Source organism: Pygoscelis adeliae, unplaced genomic scaffold (assembly GCF_000699105.1).
Source record: "Pygoscelis adeliae isolate BGI_AS28 unplaced genomic scaffold, ASM69910v1 Scaffold424, whole genome shotgun sequence".
Taxonomy (NCBI): Eukaryota; Metazoa; Chordata; class Aves; order Sphenisciformes; family Spheniscidae; genus Pygoscelis; species Pygoscelis adeliae.
Genome location: NW_008824651.1, coordinates 92,619 through 98,691, shown reverse-complemented (window position 1 = coordinate 98,691; position 6,073 = coordinate 92,619). Strand labels below are relative to the sequence as shown.

The following is a 6,073-nucleotide window of genomic DNA, read 5'->3' as shown; positions in this document are numbered from 1 at the left end:
TCTTTCCCTTGTCACAGCTCCAGTGAAAACACACATCTTTCTGGCTATGCTAAAATCATTGGCATGACTTTTTTTTTTAGGCAGCCATACAGATGCATGATTGCAAACTGAAGTTGTGAGGGTAAAACTCCATTTTTAAACTTATTCTTTCTCCTTCAGTTGCTTGCTCCTTATTTTCTTCCTTGATTTGCTATCTACAGTCTGTTTTTGCAGAATGCTAGAGTCTTAGATCTGTAACTTCATTGTCATTTTCAACTAGATCCTCTTAAGCATAGTCATGATGTAAGACTTAGCTTTAATGTTCTTCAGAGATCTCTCAGATGTAGCTTATCCTGAAAAACAATTCCTGAAGCCTGTTTTTTTCTTGTCTGTAGTGTTATAGCGGTCTCTTTCAGCCATGATGACTATCTTGTCCCATCGTTATTCATTTAACACATGGCTGCAGAGGTCTTGTTTGGATTTCATCAGTTTTGATCTCTTTCGACTCCTGAAACTGGAGCCTGGGTCAGCAGTTAGGCTCCAGAATGGGAGTAGCTTTTAACAGTGAACATAAGAGAACCAAAAGTTGCCAGCAGCTGAAATTAAGGTGGTTTTTGTTTTTTTAAGAATACTCCACTTAGGTGAAGTAACTTGCCTAAATAGGAAAGCCAACAAGCTGTGGGGCGAAGGTTAGTACCAAGTGCAGTTTGATTCTTGCCAGTCCTTGCAACCCTGTCTGATTCCTGGGGGCTGAGATGAACTGCTTCCAGTCCCTGGCTTAACTTTCACTTCTCACTATCAGAAAAGTTTTCTGCGAAGCTCTTCTTTTCCCTCTGCTGTATAGGTATGTTCCCTGTGCTACAAGGGCTTGCTCCTTCTTGCAAGACTTCTTGCATTCTTGGAGCGCGCTCTCATATGCTCAGTTGCTTCTATGGAAGGGAATATGTGCCTGTACTTTTCTCCTTCTCAGGAAGTTGAGTTCATTGCTTTTGTTTTCTGTGCATTTACTGACTATTACAAAGTTAAAATGACTGACCCGTAGCTCTCTAGCTTTCTCTGTTCTCCTCCTTCTTTTTAAAGACAATTACTGTGTTTGGCCTTTTCCAGTACTTTATGGAACTTCACTTGTCCTCTGCGGTTTCAAACATGGATGTAGCTAGTTCTCTTACTGCCAAATCAGCACAGCAGGTACTGTTTAATTTATCAAAATACTAGTTTTAACCTGCTTGTATGCCTGTGTAGGTATGTGTTTGAATTGTCTGAAGTTGACCTTTTTATAATGAGGATGGGCGGGTGGTAGAAGGAAGCATGACATATTAAGAGCTTCTTGAGGTCTGTTAATAACTCTTCTTCCCTACTGAGTTGCAGATCAGCTTTCCCTCCTGATGTATGTATGCTATGGAATATTTGTTGCTACTACCCTTATGTCCATATTAGTTGTATTTCAACTGGTGGCCTGACTTTTTCTAGTTACTTTTGCTTCTTTTTGTGTGTTTGAGGTCACTGTAGTATGTGCTATTTGATTATGTCAATTTGCATCTACTTCTCCTGTTCTTCCTTTGAGATGCCCCTAACTTAAAGGACTTGTTGGTCTTGTGAGCCTTTTTCCCTTACACTGTCACTAGTGGGAATCTTTTTTTACCCACATTTTTAAGTTTACTGAATTCTTCTTACTTGAAGTCCATTGTTCTCATTTTGCTGCTCTTTTGTCATGTCCCCCGTTTCCCCCCCCACCCCCCTCTTGGTTGTTTCCATGAAATTTGTTATGAACATTTCTATTCTCAACTGATCTCTGCTTTGTGGGTATTGTTGAAGGTGATAGAGAGGGCTTTTCTATAGTTCTCCTCCCTTCTGTATCAAAGCGCATTGCCACTGCGTCCTGAGGTTGGACTTCCTTTGTTCTGCTGTCCTTGTTGAAAAGGGAATGTAGTGCCGTTTACCACAAAGCTCTGAAGTTACATGAATGGCTCTGGTGTGTGTTCATGAGAAGTTTCATCTAGGTTATATGTATGGGTTGACAATCTCCGTTGCACTCCTGTGCCCCTGCTCATTTTTGCTAGTCTTCATTAGACTGGTTGACATTTCTTGAGTTGGTAGTCTTTTACTGTCCATTTTTCTTGACTTCCTGGCAACTATATATACCTCACTTTAAGATTTTCCTAATTCAGAAATGTTTTAAGTGCCTTTATGCTTTGAGCAGGAGGTTAAAACACAAAAGTGCTTTTTTTCCCCCTGATGTATTTTAAAATGCGCTAGTAGAACTTGCTATCTTGCAAGCTCAAATTCAGAATGTGTTTTCTGTCAGTGGTAAAATGAATTCTTTTAAAAAAGATCAGGATAGAATTGTTGAAATACTTGCTTTTGATTAAGGTCTCTTTGTGAACAAAATGTTCATCCTGGACATCTAATTGGTTTTCAAAATACTCTGTAAAATGTTCTGGCATTGACAGTATGACTCCACCCTTGTTTCTTCTCGAATGTGGCTGAAAATACTGCAACTAGTTAGAAATTCTGTATGGGCAACGCTGGGTGTTACCATTTTTGATGCGTTATTTGGAGAGCTCCTGGGAAATGGTGGGTTTGATTAAATAAATGCCTTCAGTCTGCTGTAATCTGACGTCGGCAAACTGGGTAACAGAAGAAAGGAAAGAAGTTCTTTATGTATGTGTGTTTTGTTTTAATTCTCACAAAATTCATAGACACTAGATGTTTAGATTAATGGATTTTTGTTCTAAATTAAAATATTCTCTAATGTCAGATAACTGTATGTTTGTAATCCTAGCTTGTACAGTTGCTCTGAAGTTAGATATTCAAGGAAAGGAAGAAAGAGCTAGAAGGAGAAGCTGAAAAATACGGGATAATCTGAGATTATGATGTAGCAGTAGTGATTTTTCCTGAGAGGAAATTCAGGATACTGGCTGTATGAAAGAGTTGCCATGAAGGAAATGAATGCTCAGATTTGATGTGCTGGTTAGTAATGGGAACTGCCTTTACCCACATTGCTTCCTTAAAGATTTTAGAAGAAAAGGAAACTACGTTACATATATTGCACAAGCAGAGCATGTTATGTGATAAGTTATCTCACAGTAGCTAAAACATCACAAAGCTGTGCCTGTGTTTACTATGTTGTAACTTGTTTGCTTAGCTATACCAGAATGATTAGTGTTAGCACAGAATGCTAATGCATGTATGAGGTGAGCTATGAATGTTTGTAGGAAAGACACTGACAGTAATTATTGAGCAAAGCACAGCGTTTCGTTTTCTTAGGCCGGACAATGACTCTGTAAATTTTGGAGAAATGAATTTAGTTGAGATGGAAAATGTTTTTGGTTTTTTTTTTCCCCTTTTGAGTGTGTGTTATTCTCTTCTATTACGCTTTGTTGACAGGTATGTTAGTATCAGGCCCAGTGCAAATTGCAGTGTTAGTGGTTCTTCTGGTTGGATGTTAAAAAAAAAAAAAACCACCCCCCCACCCTACCTCCCCCACCCCCCAAAAAAAAATGTGGGAAAAGGCCAGAGTGTAGTGGAAGAGTAGAGTATCTGCTGTTCCCATCCTGTGGGGCGTGAGGGAAGGGCAGACACACTTTTAGCTTTGGGGAAAAAAAAGGAGAAAAGAAAAAAAGGAGGGGGGGGACACCACCAAGAATGCTAGTTTTCCTCTCCCCAACCACATACACTTGGAGGGGCATCTTGTTCTCTTGTCAAGTGTTATTCTACAGGCATAAATAGAATGGAGGTTGGGACCAGTCAATACTACTAGGGAAGAAGCGTTGGTAGTGTCCACATTGCAGAGTGGAGCATGTTGCAGCAATGCCTGAGCCAGCTTGAGAACCGGGAACAAGTTTAGATGCTGCCCTCCTGGTGTTGGACTTGAACCAATTAGTCTAGAGAGGCAGAGCTTGCTTGTAGCACTTCACTAATAGGGACCACATAGCTTTTGGTGTCCCTATTGGCACATCTTTCCTCCCGTACTGTAGGATGAAATAGCCCAAATAGGATCTTTGCATCTAGATTACATACCGTAGCCTAGTAATGGCAGAAACACACGGTGATTTTCTTGCAGCAGTAGGGCTGAAATGCTGTAGTAAAGTATGTCCTGAAGGAGTGCTTTGTGGAGTAGTGTGAAGTAGGCTGTTGCATGAAAACAAATATGACAAACTGGAGACATGACAGAAGAGAGATGGGAGAGAATGTGAGAATGACAAGTAATTTCAAGGCAAGCAAAAGAAATACTTGCATGTAAATGAAAATAGAATGAAACAAAACACTGGGAAGGATTGGGTAAATTGTCCTATTACAGTCACTTAGAAAGGTAGATGTTTGTAAAGGGTAAGGTAACTTCATTTTGGAGAGTTTGTGGCATCTTATGTACACTTAGGGAAAGGTTACAGAAGCAGCTGCTCTAAGTTGTTTTGGTTCTACTGAAAATAATTATTTGCTGGAAGAATAATGTTAAGAAGCCTGTGCCAACCTCCCTCTCCACCCAAAGATGATCTGTTAAGTGAATTCTATCTGGTTTATCACTAGACACTTCAAAGCATTATCAGCTGTAGCTGAGTGCAGTTGAATGTAATGCTTTGATCAGGAAAGAAACTGATAGTGGTAACTTACCTCTTGGTTTCAGTCATCAGCTGGATATGGTCTTTTCCAGTACTTGAGCAGCTGCTTGTTTGCTTTGGATTTGTTTGTGCTGTGCGTGTTTTCATTGTGTTTTCAGTGTTAATGTAACAGATTCACATTGTGACCGGGAGAAAAGCAGGGAGAAGGGAAGAATCTTCTGTATGGGAAAACTTGGTGTCTGGCTCAGGTTGCTCTCTTCCAGTGCTTTGAGAAACAGAGCTTATATGTTGGAATGGGCAAGGTGCCAGGGTTTTGCTAATGTTTCAGACACCTATGGACTTCATAGCCCTATGGACCTATAAGACCTGTATATATTCCCAGTATGGGAACCCCAGAATGGGGGTGACACCTGCTTGAAATGTTTAATGAATTATGCTGTATGTTTGCAAAAGTACTATAATGTTCTCTCATGAAGGATAATAAATAACACTTATCTTTGTTTATGCTAAGAAAGTGATTTTTTTTATGTGCAAGATCAGGATTTTTCTTCTCTGTAATGCATTGTGCAATAGCCAATTGCAACAAGACTGTTTCTTATTCCTCCTTATGAAGCAAGGCAGTGCTTGGAGGCAGAATACCAGACGTGATAGACAGCTGGACTGATTTGCTGTGTCTAATTCTGTGTTTCTACAATAGAAATGGCCTTTGCATTTTAAAAGCTGAATGTTGATTATGGCTGTTCAGGCAAAATTATTTGAATGTGTAATTCTTTTTTTTTGTCCTGTTTTTAAATCTGAATTTGGTCGTGTCTCTCTGGATAACTGAATCAGCTGAACAGCTGGTAATATAAATGACTGTATTTCAACAAAGAAACTCCCACTTTCTTCAGCAGCTTAGAAGAAGGAAAAGTTAGGGGAAGAGATGTATTTTTACACCCTTTAAGATAATAAAGTAGCTGGAAGAAGAGCTAGATTTCTATGACTAGCCAACTTTCTCCAGATTAACAAGGGTCAGACATCTGTATTATGATAAAATTCAGTGATGAGTATTTACCTTTTTCCTTAAATAACTCTGGTTTCTCCTTTCATGCTTTTTGGCGCATGATTAATAATGACTTTCAGGTATTTAGTGAACCTGAAAGTAACTATAAATTTTAGGATAAGTCAAGAGCTTCCACAGAAAATGAAAGCAAATTACCAAGTTTGTGTAAACTACATAATTTTCATCATTCAGTACAAAGAAACAAGTTTTAATTGTCCCATAAATGAGTAGCATTATACATAAATATATAAATGGGTAGCTGTACATACGACATGACTTTAGATGCTTCTTTCACATTGAGGGTTTCATGACAAATCTGCTTGGGTTTACGGTTTTGTTTTAAGGGGATGGGAGGAGCCGTGTCATTTGGAATTACTTGGCTGTATAGCAGAGCACGTACGTACTGCAGGGCTGGTGGCTGAGAGCATCAGTGTTCCCAGCTGAATAACTGCTGGGGCTAACGGTTTTTGTGCTGTCGGCTTATAGCTGACTG

General features: G+C 39.4%; 1 protein-coding gene across 4 annotated transcripts in view; it reads left to right on the top strand.

Annotated features, from left to right (window-relative positions):
- The window catches only part of ARHGEF7 (Rho guanine nucleotide exchange factor (GEF) 7), an 86,367-nt gene that overhangs the window by 19,522 nt on the left and 60,772 nt on the right, over positions 1–6,073 (top strand). The window lies entirely within an intron of this gene.